The 21,895-nt window shown below is 35.6% G+C and overlaps 1 protein-coding gene across 5 annotated transcripts in view; it reads right to left on the reverse strand.

Annotated features, from left to right (window-relative positions):
* LOC115449436 (C-terminal-binding protein) overlaps positions 1 to 21,895 on the reverse strand; it is a 94,551-nt gene that overhangs the window by 24,502 nt on the left and 48,154 nt on the right. For 4 of the 5 annotated variants that reach the window (XM_037440227.1, XM_037440228.1, XM_037440230.1 and 1 more), the window contains 2 exons: positions 18,045 to 18,116; positions 24 to 271 (listed from right to left, as the gene is read on the reverse strand). The gene's annotated coding sequence lies outside the window, so the exon portion shown is untranslated. Of the gene's footprint in view, positions 1 to 23; positions 272 to 17,185; positions 17,205 to 18,044; positions 18,117 to 21,895 lie in introns of those variants that run through there. The other variant, XM_037440231.1, reaches the window with a different exon arrangement.

Below are 21,895 nucleotides of genomic sequence, written 5' to 3' on the forward strand. Positions count from 1 at the left end.
ACTAGTAGAGTTACGCTACTCACCAGCGCTGCTGTAGTGACGTAGTCAGTCCGCGATCACCGCTCCATCGGCGCACCGGCATTGAGTTGACGTGAGCGTCGGCGCCACGTCGCACGCGCTTACACGGACGCACACACGCGCACAACACACCACCGCACTGAGCCGCACTTAGCTGCACCCCACACCTCACACCTCACACCACACACAACACTGCACTGCACTGCACGAGCGGCGACACCGTCCGCACTGTCCGCACACCGGCTCACTGCACCTGCAACAACGAAAATATTATCTTAGTTACGGTTCTCGAACTTATAATAAATTATAATCAGTCAAAAATCAATCAAAAACTGAAATTATAATCAGTAAATAGTACAAGAGGAGGAAATTGTCAATACAGGCTCGGTAGAAAATGTAGACTAATTGAATACAAATCACACGTTTCATAATTCCAAGAAATAATATATACATACACAAAGAAACATAAACAATTACGTAAATTGTACACATATTCGAACATGTTTTAATTATATTATAGGCCTGCAATTATCTCCCACTCTTTAGAAAAAATACATATATTACACAGAACAAAAAAAACGACAACACCACAACGAAGAACCGCCACTTTATTCATTTAACGCGTACGGTATAGTATGAATGGCGCGACCGGGTATTCAGAATCATAAAGGAGGCATATACATGAAAGAGATTACATAATAAGCTGTAAAACCGACAGTACGAGATGTTGGCGGGGGCGGGCGTGGAAAGCATTTATTATTTAGTTTCACGTTATACCTCGTTCGCCTGAAGATCGACGTAATATTTTACGGTCCATAAACTGTAGAAACAACACTGTAGCTTTATAGCTGCGAGCATTACCTGCATTGTTACCACACGCGCTCTCGTGTCTGCCTATATTTATTTCGATTCTACGAAAATCGATTTCAAATATTATGCATAAATAATAATTTAACGTAATATTTTAAATAATTTATTTCGTTGTATTTAAACTAGACAGCGCCATAGATCCACATCTCTGACAATAACAATAAACCTATTTCCTTTTTTTTTCAATACACGACTACCCGTTTGGGACTAGAAACAAATAAATACATTTTTCGGGAACATTCTATTTGAGAAACAAACATAGAATTCAATTACACGTTCGTCAAACTTGCGTTTTGTGTTTTTTTGTTCCCACAATCGTTGCTGCGCTTTAAAAACAAGGACGGAAATGTATCATGCTTGTAGTGATTCCAACTAAGCACACAACCATTCTTTTAAACTATACATTATACAAATGCTCATTATTAACTGCACGATTAAAATAATAGGCAATGCCTGTTTTGGTAATATTCAATTGAATATTACATTTACAAGGCGCTTATCAGCGACTCTAACCTATAATAGAACTATTAATTTGCCACAATGAAACCTCAAACGGGATGTAATTTATAACATTATTAGAATACTGCGCTTAAACTTATATTCAGAATTACTTACACTCAATTAAAAACTTGCAAAAAAGTAAATAAATACCTTTTGTAACATTGTTAGCAGAAGCTTCGTACTTTCAATTAACATAATTTCCTTTGCAACATCAGTTTTACGGTACAACGACTCACAAAGGTGGAGACAATGAAAAAATGTCGGTTATTTTTTCAGTCGCTCATTAAAACAGCGTGATGAAACACAAGTAAAATCGTCAACGTGCTTGCGATGGAAGTTGTGAGCGGAGTCGGTCGGCGGGCAAGTGCTACAGTGTTTCCGAAGCATCTGGCCGTCACTCAACTCGGCCGAACAATGCGGCCGAGTCCACAAACTGTGGCACGGGAGAAACTTTTAATTGAAAGGGCCGTTGATCGCATCCGACGATAGGGTTGGCGCGCTCTCTAGGGCCACTGCCGTTTGTTAAATCATTATAATTAAATACAACTTTAGTACTAGATTCCATTCAAGTTAGCTCATAAAAATAGCTGTGTGTTTTCTGATACTGGACACTTTATGGCAATCGGTGAAATAAAAGATCTTATTGTACATTAATCATAGATTTATGTTATAAACAATCGTCGTGTTAACTAAGCCTTTACATCATAAAGAGTGTTTTGAAACTTATTGCTTGCTTTACCTACCACTTAATGTTTGGTACGTTTAAGTTTTCGTTTTTATTTTGCTGGAATACAATAATTATTAAATTAGTCTCCCAAGCGAGTTTTAAATCTACCCGTAAACAAATTTCATTTAGTCAAAAATATATTCTATATCGCTTCTATATCAGATAAAGATTCGTTAAATTGTATCCTCAGCCACCTATCTATCCGCTCAGCCTACAACAGGGAGTTATGTTAGGTCACGTTCGCCTCCAGTCGAAAGCCAATGAAGCTAATCAGCGCAGCAACCAACAACAGCGTGTACAAAACGTGTTATCCGCAATCGACGCTGTCACTGATGTGGTATAACAACGCTGTATTCTTCGTCTTTATATTATACAAGTTACAACCTACCTTTATGTCTTATATTATAGAGTTCTTATAACATTTATATGAAATTCTCATTAATTACAGACACAATAATAATTGTGAACTACTTATTCAGCGACAAAATAAATAAAATATGGAAGGACGTCACCATAAGCAAACGAATAGAGTACACATAGCTGTGCAAACACGGCTTATCTATTTTCTGTACTGGCCGGTGCTCGTGGCGGCGCCCGCGTGATAGTCCTTTCCCGGAATAAGTACTGCGGTGTACTTTTCAAAGATAATAATAATGTCTGTCCGTTTTCCAATTTTATCCAAAACTGTTCCGGAGCTTTAAGTTTGAAATTAATATGCAAACAACTTCATAAACTTTCACATTTATAACATTAGAAAAATGGCTTACGAAATGCTAATGTAAGGTTCTGGTAGCTGCCGCCAGCTACTACAAAAAAGAAAAAAGGTAGGTCGAAGTTTTAGCGCGCAAACTAGTTTTTGCGACGTTTTTTTTTGCCTGAATATAAAGAAGCATAACTAGGTCGCGTACACCTCTGAAACTATTTAATTCTAGCAAGTCTAGGTAAGGTTAAAATAATGTTAGTCTATTATACGACTTTACATTTCTTTTAGAATTTGACAGACTAATGGACGAACTTGCCAATCATTTAATGTCTCGTATGTCTTCACACTTCATAACTTTACTTGATAATTCTTTACACAGTATGCTGTTGTTCCCTGCAGACGCTTAAAAAATTCATAATCGCGCGTTTTAGGTGCATTGAATCCACAAAACGCGTTACTAAAGAGACTCTTTGTAATTCACGAATTTTTTTGGTATTATAATATATAATATAATATGACGCCATTTTAAAAATATCATAAATATTGTGTATACCGATTAAAATCTCTTATTTAAAACCATATTGCAACCAAATTATCTAACAAGTTAAGATTGCAACGTGAATACGATGTTTCACAGATTTATATCAATTATAGATATAAAATCATTAAAACGCGACACATTCATCATATTATGAGGGAAAGCTGTGCGGAAATTCATAATACTGAATATAAATACATAACATATTCATAAATTCTCAAACCAAATAATCTCAACAAAATGGTGCAAACACTAATAAATCTCCGTTTTTCAACACAAACATAAAATGTACTAAACCATAATATGAAGTAGTAAATAAAGGGCCTCGTAAAAATGATTCCGTACGAATACTTTGATCCGCCTCCAGCCTCGATGACAACGCGAATCAAAAGATACGTAGTGCCGCCCTTGCCAGTCCGCTACGAAGGAAGATTTGAGACATCGTAATTTTTATAAATGTTTGTTCATATTCTTTATGGAAAACATATAAAAATTTGCCGATTTTCTTTACACGAAAGATTAAAAAGGTTCTGATAATAAGAGCGACAGTAATCTTTTAGACACTGTAACTATGTTTTATTTTTATACTTGATCGTTAGTTAAGAAATATGAGCAACAACTTATTAGCCAAACCACTTTCTGATTTCCGAAGCCTACAATTTTTCTGTAGCAATAATAGCACGGACAAATCCCTAAACCAGGAAATATAATATTTGCCAGTATCGTCCAGCGGTTTTGCACGTCCTAATGCCACATCAGAGGAAGCTCGCTACGACTACGTCGCCATAGCCCATTGGAATTCCGCTCGGCTCCGGCGGTACAACACCGGGAATTTGGCACGTAAAGAATGGTCGCACACGTTGCCCACACGGAATGTACTCTCGCCACCAAATTGCGGCACGTTATGAACGTGTGCACGGGTAGCGGTAGTAGTTTGGTAGAGAATCACATTTTTGCAGTTGCAAAAATAGTGTCAGTTTGATTCTTGGATTGCTTTAAAACTGTGGCTTCCGTAATTTTATTGATTTGACTCGGGTCTACAGTGTCGCTTCTGATATGTAAAATGTATAAATTATATGTATATTAATATAAAAATATCGTAATACAACAAGATATCATATATCCCTAATTGATCTAAAAAAAATTACGTATCTTAAATGCAGGCGAAAAGAACAGGTTTCTTAAATCTTTCCAAAATTCGCAAGTGATGCTAAGTATTCATTTATAATAAACATTGAATATTCGCAGTCGAAACACGCACGCGGCACATCTCTATCGCACAATCCAGAACGCTATCACAGTTTAATTAATGTTCTGCGATCGTTTTGTTATCGCCGCCGATGGGTTACTTGAAAACGATAAATCGTTACCGCGCGTCCCGGGTCGTTGCACTATCAATTGTCGAGGAGCATCGAAGCACCGAACAGGTTTCAGAGACAATATACACGTACCGCAATGTGAATTGAACATTTGGGCCGCTCTGTCTCCATCAATTATTATGTCTATCTTGACGATGAACGTATTTAAATGACGTGAGTGTAACGTTTAAATTTATTTTACGACAAAAAATAACCGAAGTCTTTGTAGGGTATAGATTTGTAGGACTGTCAAGTCCTACAAATCTATACCCTACAACAACACAACTAGTTTGCATTAAGACGTTGGCTCAAATTCTAGACATTTCCTCAAACATAATTGATAAACATCAAGATACCACATACGAGAGCAAAGAATAAATGTTAAATGTAAAAACATTATATCATTAAATCCTTTTAAATAGGTTTCGCTTACTTTCTATAGCGAAAATTATTCACTATACATTCGAAACTCATTAAAATGCCTTTCTAAATAATTTCAATACATTGTGGAACGCAACCCTTGCGCCTAGAGAATCGGATAAAATTTTGTACTTTCTTATTTCTCAGTAGCATTATCAGTTAATGGAATTTGGATTCACGTCACCTATACATCTACCAAATGCGTAACACAATAAAATTATATAGGAGGGAATCTTAATTATGTTTTAGTGTCATTAAAAAAATAGCCATCATTTACATTGCGTGCTGTAATACATCTGTATTGAACCTGTGCACTCGAAACACTTTCCAACCTACAACACAACGTTAAAAAAACTGTGCTATATAAATATCAATGTAAATAATTTTTAAACACGCAATTTACTAAAAAAAAGAAACTTGAATACGAATCATCCCGACAGCAGTCTTCCGGGCTAGTGGCACAGAAGGCTCGGTAATGCAAAGGCGGCAATTTACAACTACCAGTACTCAACCACTGACAAGTGGTCCCCTTGCGACCGTATTGATTGCTTTGGCAATTCCCACACTCGACTCTACAGTTATACACAAACGCAGTGAACGTAACTCGCTTGGTCCATCGTTTCTCATGGTTTTTAAGTGACGCCACACGTTGGAAGGCCAATTACAAAATTAAACGAATCTCCCCATTGAATGTATTCTGAGGTGTGAAATCGCTAAATATGATTTGTTAATGTTTGTTTAATTCAAGATTTCTAATTATCAAGTGTTTGGAACGTAAATAAACAATGGTTGTGGCAAGAGCTCATTTTTTTTCAAAGACCTATGTTCCGATTTTATTAAATTTCATATAAAAGTATAAAATTACATCCTTGTTCATTGTACGTAGCAAAGATCTCAGAAAAATTCAATTACTACACGCTTGGAAATACGTAACATTGTTTTAGAAGCAAGACTGCCGACTGCGAACCACGCGTGCCAATTTCGACGATTGTCTCGGCGTTTCCCGTTGACCTAAAAACCAGTCACACAGTGGGGTGCACAACCCCACGCCCTTGCCTCATGCTCACGAACCAACTTCTGATTCGACATTAGGGTTGCCGTATACACAACAAGAAAAAGGTCAGATTTGAATTTTTACTGACGTAAATTACCCTCACATTGGTACTAGTCCATTGTTGTGTTGAGTACTTCCTGGTTAAAGTCTTTAATTTTTTATATAGTTTTTTTAAAATCTATGCTTATGTTGTGTTAGACAAAGTTCTAATAAATTAGTTTTTAATTATAACTAAAATCTTTAAAAGTACATAGTTTAATTAGTTATCCATTAATGCTTTAATACCAGTAAAATAAAATATTTTGCTACTGCGTCGCCAAAACACAGTGGACTATCTTATCATATTATCAAACAATAGACCAAAGTCAAGTGACTACAATGTAACAAGAAACTAAATTATGTAAGTTCACGCCATGTTTATACTAAATGCAGCCACAATTTGTTGCATCTTTCGGCAACCCTATTCTAGATCGAAAGTTAACAGTGCTGCGTTTCCCATTTCTCCCCCGTTTCTGTCCGTGCAGAGGAAACGAAACTGGTATTACAAGTGTATCGGTTATTTACAGTACTTTGTGGTACAATTTTGAATATAGATTGTTGGCTAAGTTGAAATAATGCTAAAAAAAAGTTGATGTGAATTTTTTTTCGTGACAATTTTCATGAGATCGTTTTAAATCATATCTTGCCGCAACGTAGATTCACTAAAATAAGATACTGTCCACCTACCATAAGACGAGGAAATAATATGTACTATTCTACAATAAAAAAATTAAAAATGTAAATTCTACTAAGAACTACTTACGAGCTCATTTTTCAATATAGGTAGAAAATGTACTAAAAAAATGTGTGTGTACTATAAAATAATTCCATAATGAAAGAAATAGTACAATACTTAGTATAATTACTTAGTATAATACTTGCGGCTTAATTCAACACGAAATCGATTTGAATATTCAACGGTCGAACAGAGTTTGATAGCGCAAGCTCTCAGTCATATTCAAAGATACAAGGGAGCCAAGTGTAGGGTGGCTTGCGCCAAGTTGCGAGCGGACGTCGACGGAGGCAATTTTGCCAAAGTTTGGCAGTTTGCGGCATGCATTCCTTAAGATTAACGACGGCGGAGTTCCGATTTATGATCGAGGTGATAACAGTAACAATTTTTATTACAAAAACTTTGAGTATTATGTTTTCGTATGATTGGGAGTCGACTTGGATGGCCCCATCGAAATATTAATATGTAACATTGAACTGTTATTTGTTAGCACTGTGACGGAAATATTAATAGATATTATTCATTATTACATGAAAGAGTGTTTCTGCACTTAATGTATGCAGTGATGTCCATAATCAAGTTAAAAAAACATCTACATATTATATCTTTATAAATAATATAAATTAATGTAACGAAAATTAAAAAGAAAGTACCGCGCGCGGCCCTTAACAAATTGTTAATTATACACACCTGTTTCGTTTTAACACTAAGCATAATTCGATATTTAAATGCAACCGTTACGCTATTCAAATAAAGCAATGGTTTTCCAGAAGCTATATAAGCCAATTATCTCAATTTAAAAAAATAGGCACTTCAGTAAGCACAACCCTTTCGAAAACAACGCGGCACAAACTTTTTGTTTATCGACCAAAAAACAAACAAAAATTCTCGTTCCATTGTTATAAATCTCAGCACAAACTCAGCGTATTGAAATGTGAAGCTTCACTATGGCAAAATGAAATATGTATCATAACCATGTCATTAAACATTTACAAATGCAACTATCGACAAAATTATCGTATTTCAATCAGAAAGATATCCTACATATCTGAGCTTGGAAACATATTTAGCACAACTATTGTTAGTAGAATAAAATAACCAAAAAAACATATTTTTTGGCGATGCGTCAACGACGAGTCAACAACTAAGGGGACATTTCATGGATGCGGGGCGAGAGATAATTTTTCCTTAAATGCATCATATATTTGCCCCTCGATACGATTGAACAATGGTTACACGGCTGTAAACAGACTTGCTGTTTATATAGAACATAATTAAATCCAATAGCTATTAAATCTTTACATTCAAACTAACTAAAAATAGAATCCACAATAATAATGTTTTGCCTTCCTTAAATTCTTTCCTGTGTTCTAAGCGGCATAGATTCCAGTAAGTATAGATCAAAAACCGTCATTACTTATTTAAAGGCGGTGTATTGTTGTTAAAATTCAGACTAGTAAAATATCCAACCTGAATACATTTGGTAACGAGTACGTTCAGAACAGCTACGAGTAATATTTAAAAAACACATTATACACACATTACTTAGTCATGTTCTACAAAACTTTACGTGCATTAAATTTTACTTTTCAACTGGTGTGTAGAAGATCTTACTAACTGTGCAGACAGTTCGGGCTGCAGAGGGTGTTGCCGCAGGGGTGTTGGAGACGGGGACCGGAAATGTTGGGAGGGAGGGGAATTCGTACAAACTCGCCCGAGTAAACTTTCTCCTCGAGGCCAAACGGGCAACTTGTGACGCATCATAATCTAACTGCCATTTCTTCTCTGCGAGTCACATGCACGACCAGATTAAGACATCTGTGTTGGTTGTATGCTTAATGACAATTGACCCTTTTTTCCTCTTTTTTTTTTCAATAAAATACTATTGATAATAATATTTTTATTACGATACTTCATGTTGGATTTTCATATTAAATTATTAACACGTTAATTAAAGGTTTTCCGGTGTTATAATATATAATAAATAATAATATATATATGCATACAAAAATAATAGTAAAACTAGTTTATTACAATAAATAAATCAACAATACGTAACCGGCTGCGGAAGCCTCTCAGGGTATTTAATATTTAAATTTATTTATATATATTTTGAGGGGACTACTATAAATGTTAAATACAATATATAACAGTATCGAGCCGAAAGCAATACGTCAACGAACGATGTACACGCCGCTTGATTGGATTTCTGTCGTATCCCTGAAGAGGTTCAATATGATTACGCTTGGTTGACTTTCTCGTTAGAACAGTCGGCCACTCTTGTACCAAATTATAAGAGGCATCGACATCGGTATGCTCTCCGGTCTGTATAATAGATGTAACTTAGTTGAAATAATATTTATATGTTTAACACAACGTAAATATATATTTTTAGCCGTCCGCCGTATACTGCAACCTGCGGCCTACCATTTTAAGTTTGGATAAAGGTTTAAAACAAAACACTTCATCTAGTACCCCGCATGTGAAAAATGTAAACAAGTGAAACCACACTTTGAAAAGTTATGTTTGTTCAACGATTCAATTATTTTCTTCAACAACGTATAAAAGTCAAAGTGAAATCATATAAACGCAATCAGGAACACATAAGTATCTATCGCAACTAAAGATAGAATCGCATCAAACGCAGAAACTCACAATCTTAAATAGTAAAGTATACAAACCGCCCACAGCCAACGTTGTATCGAGCAAGCTCTCAAAACGTAAGCTAGCGCGTGTTCTATATTATAGGCCGAAAGTTTTGAATTGAGCTCGTTACTCGACAAAACATAGGAACTTTCAAAGCTGATCGGAAGTTCTATATTCCTTTCAATTTTAATCTCAATGACAAACTTTGTGTATTACGCACTTTACTTTGGTTATTGCCATCGGACGCGTGAGCATTTCAATTGGAAAATAAGAGAACTAATATGTTTTTACTTTTTGCAATAGTCAACAACCTTGTGCAGAAAATTGTATCTAATTTTTGAAAATATTCTGGATCCCGTAGAAGTATGCATGCCGTATGTTAATACACAGAAAACCATTATTAAATTATTATTAAACTTTTAATACATCTTTACACGTACGTAGGTATACAGTGACAAGTCTAGACAAGGTAAGAAAGTAGCCAAATTGGTCATTTCCATTAGTCGGTCAGTCGTTCTATATATAACCTGTAAAATAACAATGTAAATTATATTGCGTGAACTGCAATGTACACACAATTCTGAACATCTTGCCATTCGAGACGAAACATGCTGTCACTTCACATCGGCTTTCTATGAGACAAACGTACTGTGCCGATCGATTCAGTCCATTTATGCCTTACAGAAATGTAGCCAAAGCGAGGCTCTACTTTTAAAGTTATTATAACATTGCCTACTAAACTTGCGACAATCCCGTTAACGAAATTCGACATAATTCGTACAAATTAGACAACAATCCCGTTTAAAGGCATTAAGAAGAGAAGCCCCATCCAAGTTATAATGAAATTCACAAGCGATAAAACTTCCCTTTCGGACTAACCCTACTATATTATATACATTTAAAAGCAGGGTTGTACTCCTAATTACCATTAAATTGTAAGATTGAATGAATCACGTCTTACAGTAATTGTTGTAAACTTTATTGTGGCCGTAGCGTAATAGCTTTAAAACTCGAATATTCATATAAAAGTAAAGTACTTGGTAAATATAGCCTCGATAAGGTCATAGTGAATGATCTAAAAATTTGAATTCAAAGTTTTGCCATCCTTTTGTTACTGATTAGCGCCCCATTTCAATTGACAACGCATTTGTTTACAGTAAACAGTGATCTCACAATTCTAAGCACCTCGTTCATCACTCGTAAGTTCAATGGGTGAAATATGTATGTACGCATGGATTGATAAAAATATATTATACATGCAATAGTACATTTTATTGTATTGTACGACTGCCGCCGTGGCGTAATTTTATTTCAATCGTAGTTGACCCTTATGTCTCGAGATCGAATTGCAGGATATGTGATTTTGTTTTTTTTACTGAATTTCAACCCGGAGTGTGGAATCTGTGCTCAATATGGCGATAGACTTGCCTCCTATCACATTATGGGACGGAACATATACGAGTTACGACGAATAATTGGTGCACATATTTATTTTCATTGACATTGATGCACACTTTAAAATTTAACGATATATTTCTAAGTATAACAGTTTAAATTTCAACCTATAGCAAAAAAGTGATAAACTGTTTAAAAAAAACGTTCATGTTTGGTCATTCGTGAATAAAGTAAGGTTTATTTTCGTAATAAAATATGAAAAACAAATGAAAGTTAGTAAAACCGACAGCCCTACAATCGCGTCAAGTTATGAAACGAGAGCTATGCGGCGCGGCCAGACGAGTGCCAAACTTAGACAAAGAGAGACTCAACTTCCATTAAATCTTTTGCAACTAAGTTTCTCGTACCGCGCTGACTCTTGTGTGCTCCCCCTTAGGCATACCACAAAAACTGTGGTTATACGTGCGCACAACAGATCCGGAGTGAAGCTTTGAAAATAGAAGCGTATGGTCGACTGCACCGACAGCGAAATTTTCATTTATAAGAAAAAACTGAACATAATATTCGAACATTGAATACTCCTGCAGCTTCTAGGTACGTAGAAAGGTCACGTACATACGCTCGTACCAGACTACTAGGATAAAGTATGCGTTATTAACACAGTTATTGATAAGATAAATTGTGTGGGGAAACGTGAGTAGGTTTTTTGAATACTATCTACACATTATTTACGACGTAGTTTTATAATTCCTTGTCGACTTAACCTGACATCAATGTTAACGAACCTTTATGAGAGCGAATATTTTAAACAAATTTTAAAGTTGTTTAGATAGTTTATTCAGAAAATATTTATTCGCATAAAAATACGCTGCTAAGTATATTCGTTTCCATAATTTTAATACAAGTAAATCTAAGTGTAATTAAGCAGCTACATAAATTCTTGGCTAGACTCAAATTAATACAAACGCTCTCGCAAATACTCGGCTAGGTTTAGAGTGAATTACGATTTTAATATCAATGCATGTCGTGTTAATCACGAATCCTAGTATAGACCAGTCTAGAGTTGATGAATTCCGTGGTCAGATCCGTAATTCGCTGCATAAGAACACACGAACCAAAACAGCATAAACAATCAAGGCAAATCAGGCCGTCATTGGTATATATCTCCCAAAAACGTTTGTTGTCAGAAAATATCGTTCTGATTGGACGCGACGCATGACATGCCCCCAATAGCGATACGAATTGACGTAGTCTGCCGTTGATACATAATTATAAGATGAGTCGGGCTTGAGGCCGAATAAAACCATAATCAATGTTTTTTTATTTCAATATGAGAAAATATGTGCCATATTCGAATCTATAAAATTAAATACTCGATTTCAAAATATTAAAAAGTCAATAGAGCAAGGACTTAGTGCGGTACGGATCAAAACTCGCGGATGCGACCCTATAAATTTTTTGTAGTAAGAAATTATATTTCCTACCACGTGAGCTGCTACGCTGCTCTTTATATCTGTAATGGTCATGAAACTTTTGGGCCGCTTTTTAAAAAACAACTCTGATATTGACAGGGGATGCTGCAAGAAGGAGCCACCATTCAGATATGCTAAAAACCTACAAATTTTAACTAAAACTTAATTTGTGTAGTCGTTTAGTCTCCGTTAGATTATAACCAAACTCAATATGTTGCCCGAAAAAAATGTATAAAATATTAATCTTATACCCAATATGTTTATTAAAGTTTACAGTTTGAAATAATTTTATGACTAACAAAAACTATAAAGAACATTTGTCGGTAGGTAAGCTGGTACAAGTGGTAATGTAATTATTTCGAGGTGTGGCTGTTATCGTCGTACATTACAAAATACATTCCGATAATGGTCGCACTAATAAACGACTAAATAATTAATTTATAATCGCATTGCGCAGACAACGCACGCAGGGTTGAGTACCGCGAAACATATAACTTTACGTCATCTACTCGAAACTGTTCGCAAATAGATATTAATTTAAAATTAGATTCTCGCATGTTGATTTTGCAACCGTAATTGCACGTTTCGATAATATGATGACATTCATTGTTTTGGTAATTAATATTCTGTTCTATAAACAACACAGAACATAGACACAATGTATGTAAATGACGACACAATTTTGTATATATTAATAATTGTTGCAAATTTAATCTCTGCTTAGGACACTTAATTTATACTCTGTATTATTTAATTTTAAACATAAACATATCCATCACTGATAGCATTGTTTTTTTAACTTTATACCTTTATAACTATTTTTTTTTGAGCTGGGAGCTTGATATTTTGTAAGACGCGCGCTCATTAACACATAACATTACTATACTCTTACTAAAAACTTCAAGCCCTAGACGAATTAGCTCATAAAAACATCTACACAAGATGTATACCAGTGAAAACTTTATAACGAGATACGTCTGAAGCCCGACCCGCACCGCGCCGCAGACATGACGGCAAAGTCCCGAAACTAAACTAGTGCAATGTAGTTAAATCCTCACGTTAATGTGGAGTGTGTTTTTGAACCAATTTACATGGAATCTCTTGTAAGCCTCTCTAGACAAGACCACTTCGCGAAGTCAGTACGTCCGATTTATACAACTTTAGTAATGTGGATTGTGGTGAAATAAATTATGATTTAGTATGTAGGTACAATGTTTTAGTTTAGTATGTACTGGTTCTTATAATATGTTAAGGTTATGGTAGGGTTTCTTATGCCTGCGTTAAGTAGCAACTCAACTGCCTCGGTGGCATACGTGTAGCGACTATCGCTCTAAGATTTCTGTATTGAATCTCTAGTGTCACCCGAGGCCTGAGATTTGTGCTCGATATGCTCCCGCTATCACATCGCGGGAGGGAGGATCGAATACACACAGCGAAAAGAAGATGCATTAGTTGCTCCTCTGTCTAGCCCTTCGCTTCGGCAATAATGCGTATGTGTCGGTGGCGGTGTACAAAAATGGGCTGCCAACCCGGCATTGAATATTTACAACGGGAAATAATTCGCAAAACTGTGCTACTAAGCGCACATCACACATTAACCGCCGTCTGTGCGGCGTGTCGGTGCACGTGTCCTCGCCGAGACCTGCACACACAGAATATGTAATGTAACATAGACTCGGATTTATTTCGTGCCACATAACATTTTAATACAAACGCGTGCCAGAAATGTAAAAAGACACGTGCCGGTTTTGGTATTAGAAAACTAAACACGATCGTAATTCTAGGAAAGTCCGAGTTGCGCGGAAACTTGGCGGCCGTCAATTAAATTTCGTACATGACGGAACTTAATTAAGGTGGAAACGCGTGCGTTGCCATTGTTTGCGGTTTTGTATGCCATTATAAGCTATTCCATACGGTTTACGTTATAGCCCCGATAAAAACTCATTATTTGCATGTTATCCCGCAGAGGCAAATAGCACCTTCCTCATTCGTGCCAGCACATCAAATAAGACGACTAAGGTATTTTATTATACTTGTAGGAATTTAAAGTCTTACGGCCCCCTGTTTAATTAAGTAAAACTCGTTACAATTGCGAAATGATACCTTGTTATATGTCATGAATTCTTAAGAATACCCAGGTATTCAGGTTTTTTCACAATGCTTTCCAACATCTTTAAAATATGCTATTTAATACTTACCGTACAATCGTAAAATATCTCGGCCTTGTTAAAATTACGTAGGTCAGGCGACCTCAGAAATTTTCACTGTAATATTCCATTTGAGACTAGCATAATTTTTTGAAGGTGATTCAACAGAATATAAATATTTACATATCTGCACGATGACTGAACGCGATTTTACTACGTGTAATTCGTCCAACGTGCTATACCATGAATTACGGTAATACAAAAACATACATTATAGCTTATCAACCTACATTTTATTCTTCAACGGTCACCGGACAGCGGCACTCCTAGAATAATGCGATGATAAATATCACACCCCACCAATATTTGTATTCAATCGTTGACTAAATATATTGCTTATCAACGAGATAGGCGATTCAAATCTGCACTTGACCGGTCCGCTTTGAATAAAACCTAGTGTAGCTACACAATATTTTCCGAGTCAGCATAATGCGGCCGCCCGGCACGCGATAACATAATATAACAAGGGTGTTGGTTTACTACGGGATAAGTTAAAAAACAAAGAAGTGCCACCTACTGAGATTTAGATACAAGCATTAAGATAAATCTTTTGTGTGCGCATTTGACACAGTACGTAGCTATCGTGCCCACACTCAGAAGCTTAATGTTTATAAAATAATATTATAATTGTGTATAAAGACATTAATATTCAATAATATCAACACCGATTACCAATTCCAGAACATACTTCATTGGCTGATTGGCATGTTTTTATTTTTTAATAGAATAAATATTATTCCTGGTGGTAAGTTCTAATCCTATAAAAATAAAACTTATTCATAAATGGCAAAAATATTTCGTAAAATTCCTAACAAATTACTTATGGGATCCCTCAAATCATGCTCTAAAACCGTCTCAAATTTCTATTAGTAATTATAATGCAATTAATTAAATTAATAAACTGCTGGTCCGCGACGGTGGCACAGCGGTGTCGGTTACGAAAACACCCGCGCGTTAAGCACAGTGCGGCGCGGTGGCAGGCGATGCGATGGCCGGGTACGAGTTCAGTAATTTGTCGTGGAAATGGGACGGAGCGAGCGGCGAACGGCGAACGGCTAGCGTTCGATCGCCGCACCGCGCTGCGCCGGGACGCGACGCGCTCGGGTCGTTCACCCTGCCTACGTTCGCCCGCGCCGGACACCGCGGATAACACCGACCACGTTGTTTCTACGACTCAATGCTATCTCGCTTCGCGTCGCCACCTTTTACTTCACCGAATTACGAACATTCCATTTATCAGACTTCATAATTCATTTTGTTATATTGATTGATTGAGGTTTTTATTAGTAAGAAAACTAACAGAAATTGACTTTAGCAAGTGATTTTTACCGTGTAAACAATGGCGGCTTTTGCAAATTCTGAAGTTTGCAGGTCTTGCAGCTAGTCAAATGTCTATAGAATTATTAAAGTATTGTCGGTAGTGTAAGCATCTAGAGGCTCTCTCTTAGCATATCGTTGTAAGAACTTGCCAGTCTAAGTTTAACTTTAGATAGACTAATGAACAGTCTTAAATTCACGAAAATTATAATCCTGATTAAAATAATTATATAAAAAACCTTAATCTTCAAAATGTTTTAAGTGTCAAGTAAAACTATAATTACAGTATAAGGTTATCGTTTACAAACCGTAAAGTGTGTTAGTGTACACGATGTTGTGTGTATAACTAGATGTGTTTAAAAGCTCAGATGGCAACGGCACTGGCCAACTCGGCGTCGCCTCATTACCCCTCGATCTGTGAGCCTTTTGATGTAGGCGGCGCGCGTCGTTTCACAGGCCACTCGTATTGATGTCACAGTTATTACACACGATACACGACACATGCTTCGATTACATGGCATTAGGATCGTAAAACTTGCACTACGCTCTCCATATAGATATCGTACGTTTCAATTTTTAACACAAAACGAAGCTTTCTCTTATAGCCTATTGGAAACATAACAACTGTTTATGTCTTCGGAGGCTAATGGTGTGAGGTGTTTTATTCACTGGAAATCGCTATCGTTGACAATAAAATTTCATATTTTTCTTTAATAATTTTTCACTGAATTACTCCCAGTTTTAATACAACCTTTTAAGTATTTGTAAAAAAAAAACAACATTACTGTCTTTTTTGTCCTGACGAAACGCAATGTTAAGTTTTGAAATAAGATAGATTTTTTTATTAATTAGTTATTATAATATGTACAACTTAAATCTAAAGTTCGGGTATTAAGTTATAACTAGAAAACTATAACATTTCAAACAAACTTTTCCACATACTTTCTTCCCCTATGAGTCAAATTTCTAAACATCACTTTCAATAGGGTGCTCGCGATATAAAATCAACACCCTCCCAACTGTGTGTCAGTGAATAAATTACGTGGCTAACTCGAGTGACTTAAAAAGGAACATCGATAAACGAGTATGTAACTAACATGCTAAAAAGTAATGCGTAATATTACGTCGAGTCGTATTTCTAGTTATTATATTTGTAAGATATTAATAGACATTAATAGTAAACTTACCGCTTCACCGCTTTACCCTGCTGACACGACATACGAGTACACTAATTGAAATCGTGACTAAAATATGCAGTTAAACACATCTTGCTTAGCAACATGTTTGTAATTCACACAAGCCTATTCTAGCAATTAAATCATTTAAGTGTAGCAGTGTATGGCTAAATTAATGCAAGTCAAATATGCCAACTTTCCACTATCATAACGTGCGGCGCGTGTAAAAAAGTTATACGTTTGATAACGTTTGCGTCATTGTGTGATACTACGTATACATTATAATAACTAGAAAAACGTTGACAGAACGTACTGGTTAAAACTGGTAAAATCCAGACTGTTTAATATTTATAGAATAAAAAAGATAATTAATTATCTTGGACTTTTTGTATTGTAATTTATATTTTCTTTCTCTCTCGAAGATTGTGTACAAGGGTCGTCCCAAAATCCATTCCGCTTGTTATTTTTTAGTATGAACGAACAAATATTGAATAAATAATTGAATGAAAAATAGACGTTTATCATACTTCTCTGTGAAATTGGCTTATTGTCTTGTTCGACTTCTGTGAATAGACAACGAATAATGAAAAAGGCTATGTAACAAGTGTTATAAAACCTTAAGTATTAAATGACTTATGTAGTCATATGACCTTCACCAAGTTAAATAGCCCTTACCCGCAGAGTATTTGGGTCACGGACACAGAAGTGTCCAGCATAGTACCATTGCCTCCGTAATATGTTCTTCTTGTAGAAATTTAGTCTCTATTTTGTCTTTACCTTTATACGTAAATATAAAATACGTAGTATAAATAAATAAAAAATAATATAGCCTCAAAAGTGCCTTATAAAAACACAAAGCAAATGGACTTACTTTTTATCACACTTCTTCCAAACAAAAATCCGTCAGGAACTCTTCAACCACACCCACCAACAATAAGTTATTCTGGAAAGAAGAAACAGACACGTTAGTGGTTTTGACAATTTATCATATCTTTTTAAAATAAAATTGTATTATATGTATTATATTGAGATTATAATAGGTTTGCATAATTTAAGTTTACATAAATGTTCTTTATAATATCTAATATTTCTTATATTGTACACAATATAAAAGCAGGGACTCTTTTCATTATTACGTATGTGTACAGACGGCAGACGTACTTATAAATGGCGATCAGATAGTAACGAAATAAGTACGTGAATGGAACTAAACGGCCAAATAATATATAACATTGGTTTTTATAAAGTCATTTTAATAATTAAACGTTACCGAGAAATTATATCTAAGTGTTTTATAATATAGTAATTTAGCGTTTATGTTTGTTAAAACTTGTAAATTAACAGAACATCAAGACGTATCGAACATAGTTACCTTTAAAACAAATTGCCTTAGCGCGGTGTAGTCATCGTAAATGTATGTTTGTGAACTGTTCAACAAAATGGCAAAAATATTAGTTAATAATATTTATCAGATTGCAAACATCTCTGTAAACCTTGCGTTCATTAACCTTTATATATGTTAGGTCCTAAATTACATTATTAAACTAACTGTTACCCTCGACATATATCTTGTAAATGTTTAGTTAGTTAAAAGGCAAGTTTCAAAAACCAACATTTAAAAATATTCATCAACACAACATTCATTCCCGTATCCACTTCTGTAACGGATAAAAATCTCATAAATGGAAAGTGAACAATTTAATAACACAATCTAAGAAGATTGGAATTGGGATCATGTTATTAATTTTTTTTATCACAGTAGAGCCATTTGTTTAAATACCTAATCAGCCCCCAGTTTACTATGAATAAAAGGTATCAACATTAACTTGTACCTATGCTGACAAAACAAAAACATGTATACTTCATTCACATCTCGATGTAGAGTTCGACTAGGAAGATGTTAGAAACAAAATCAGTGAGGTACACGTTCGTTGGATTTTGCCTCGCACGTTACTCTTTACAATCACCATCACAACACATTCACATTAAATTATAACAACGCACACAACACAGGGTTTATGAATATGCCTGTTAACATTCAGCCACTATCCATATCCAATACACATGAGAATTGCTACGCATAAACGGGTCACAGACAGGTGGGAAGTTCGTCCACCGTTTGCAACACACAACTCTCACAATCGATTCCGTATCGGTGCACGTGCGTGTAGGGTTGCCAGCATGACCACGTATGAATGTGGGATAACATTCCAACAATTATGTTGAAAAATATAAATACGTTTGAGAAATAAGAGGAAAGAATGCTTTGTAAAGTGGTAACCATTCTGGATTTTCTGATACTGAATAGCAACATAACATCAAATTTTAGCCCGCAGGAGTATATTTTTTATGTATTTGCAGAATTTATGATATCTACTATCAAATCGTGATTATTTTGTAATCATCAACTTCCGCGGGAGTTCTAGTATGAGAATTGAGTGTGTACAGTGTATACGTAAGATGTTTATTTATGTATCTGTCAACCCTATGGGTGCGCCCTACGCCCTATTTAACCCGCGATAAACGGCTGAATGAAACTGACTGATGTAGGTACGTTTAATTGTGTCGACACCGTCGAGCGCGGTCCCCGCGTTGCTATTTGTGGAGAATTTATTTTAGTGTAGTGTTAAGTTTAATTAACGATTCTCCTCTGAAGGTATGTTAGTTCGTATCTCTGAAAATATTCAACTGGATCACTACTTCTCTAGTCTGTATGTGATGTTATTTATTGATACACGTTTTCCGTTCAGGCAAGCTTTCCGGTCGCCTGATGATAAGCGATACGACCGCCCATTAAACAGTAAAACACAATCCAACACCTTGAATTACAAATTATTGTTTGGTATTCCAATGCGCTCGCCATCCTGACACATGAGATGTCTTATTATGTCCAATAATTACACTGGCTACAGAATTATATTGTATAATTAGGTAAGGTGTTAAAATCCGTATGTAGAGGATCATAATTGCAAAAAAAAATTGTATTCTTCCAGGAGTACTCGGGTGCGTGGGTTCCAAAGTTTGCTTATACAAACTTTGATATTAAATACGCAAAACAACAAAGGGGCCGATATCTAGCCGATAAAATATTATCGATTACATCACAGAATTCCTGATAGTCGCAGCGCAATAATGCGACGTTGTTTACGCAGTGTGTTAAATGACTCAATTCGGGAACGGCAAGCACGACGATTTGCTTTACGCGGCTATTGCGCGGCTCGGCGGCCTGCGGGCGTTACCCCCGCTTTCAAACATTCGGATACCTTTGTCGACGTGGCTTTCTATTCGACAGCCGAAACTGCGACTGCCCTGAAATGGTAACAAAGGTAATACGAATACGCAACAAAACTCTACGAAGCGACGAATTTACGATAGTTTTTTTTTACAAAAATGTTTTTGGTTATGAAAAATTTTAATATTCACGTGGACGGAAAAAAATGTAGTTAATTTAATTAAAAACTTATACGTGTTTAGACGTTTATTAAATAAGAAATGTAGTATATTATATCGCACCACTTTCATTAAAATTTCACTAGTAAAAGGTTCTATGATTAAAACAGACAGAATATTTTTAGCGGTCGACCCTAACTGGCGGACGGTCAGAGAGAGAGACGTAGACACAAAATGCTTGTTGAGCTGATGGCGACCGTAAACAGTTACGGTGTTATAGAACGTTGTTAACTGGTACGCCAGAACACTTCGGTACGTGTGGCGCTAATAAAAGAGTTTTCATTGGAACATAAAGTTATCTTAAGAAACTTCGATGCATAGTTAAAATAAAGAATACTAAGGAATATTTTAGTGTAACATTTTCATTGTCTCGTATAGATAATACAGACACCCCGCAACAATTTTAAGTATGTTTGTTAAGTACATCAGTTATGTGATATATTTTAGTAATTTTTTCTCAAAACCTATTAAGCTTAGATATCGTCGATCGATGATTTGTCGTAATTCTTAGTGACCATGATTTACCCTATAGTCGTCATTCCTATAAATAAGTTAATAATTCGGGCTCGGACAGCGGCTGCGATTTTTATCAAATTTTCCAAAAAAATATATTATATACTAAAATGGGTTAAAAGTTTTTGTAATTGTTATGAGTAGGTAACGATTTCTGATTAAAATATAAATTAGCATGAATAATAACAGTTTTGCGAGAATATTTAATAACTTTTTGTCGCACTTGTTTATAATGGTAGTAGTTGCGTTATATACATTTTATTAAAAATTATTCAACTTGCTCTACTCTCAAAATGAGCCGACATACCGAAGTGATAATAAGTACAATTAAAATCACGTATGCCGATCGTAATTTTTCGTGGCCTGGGTTAATCATTAATTAAAAAACGAATATACATGCGCGCCGAAAAAAACTAAGCGATTATTCTGTTTATATTTTGAGCATATCACCAGTCTTTGCTCACGTGAACGGTATAATTGGATGAAAAGTTTTATTTAGTATAAAGGTCAACAAACAAATAAAATTACAACAGGTTGCGATTATATTTGTCCATTATATTCAGCAGTATAAGAAATACGCGAATACAACGCAACGTATACATATGCAAGTAAACACGCGCCAAGATATAAACGCAGTACTGTGTTACACATAGTAGTGGAAAAGTCACGCGCCGTGAATTGTTACTAGCCACTTACGATGCAAGCAGGAATATATTAAGGCTACTCCACACATTGGAGCCAAGGTTTCATCTCGATTAC

The sequence above is a fragment of the Manduca sexta genome, chromosome 18 (genome assembly GCF_014839805.1).
Source record: "Manduca sexta isolate Smith_Timp_Sample1 chromosome 18, JHU_Msex_v1.0, whole genome shotgun sequence".
Classification (NCBI taxonomy): Eukaryota; Metazoa; Arthropoda; class Insecta; order Lepidoptera; family Sphingidae; genus Manduca; species Manduca sexta.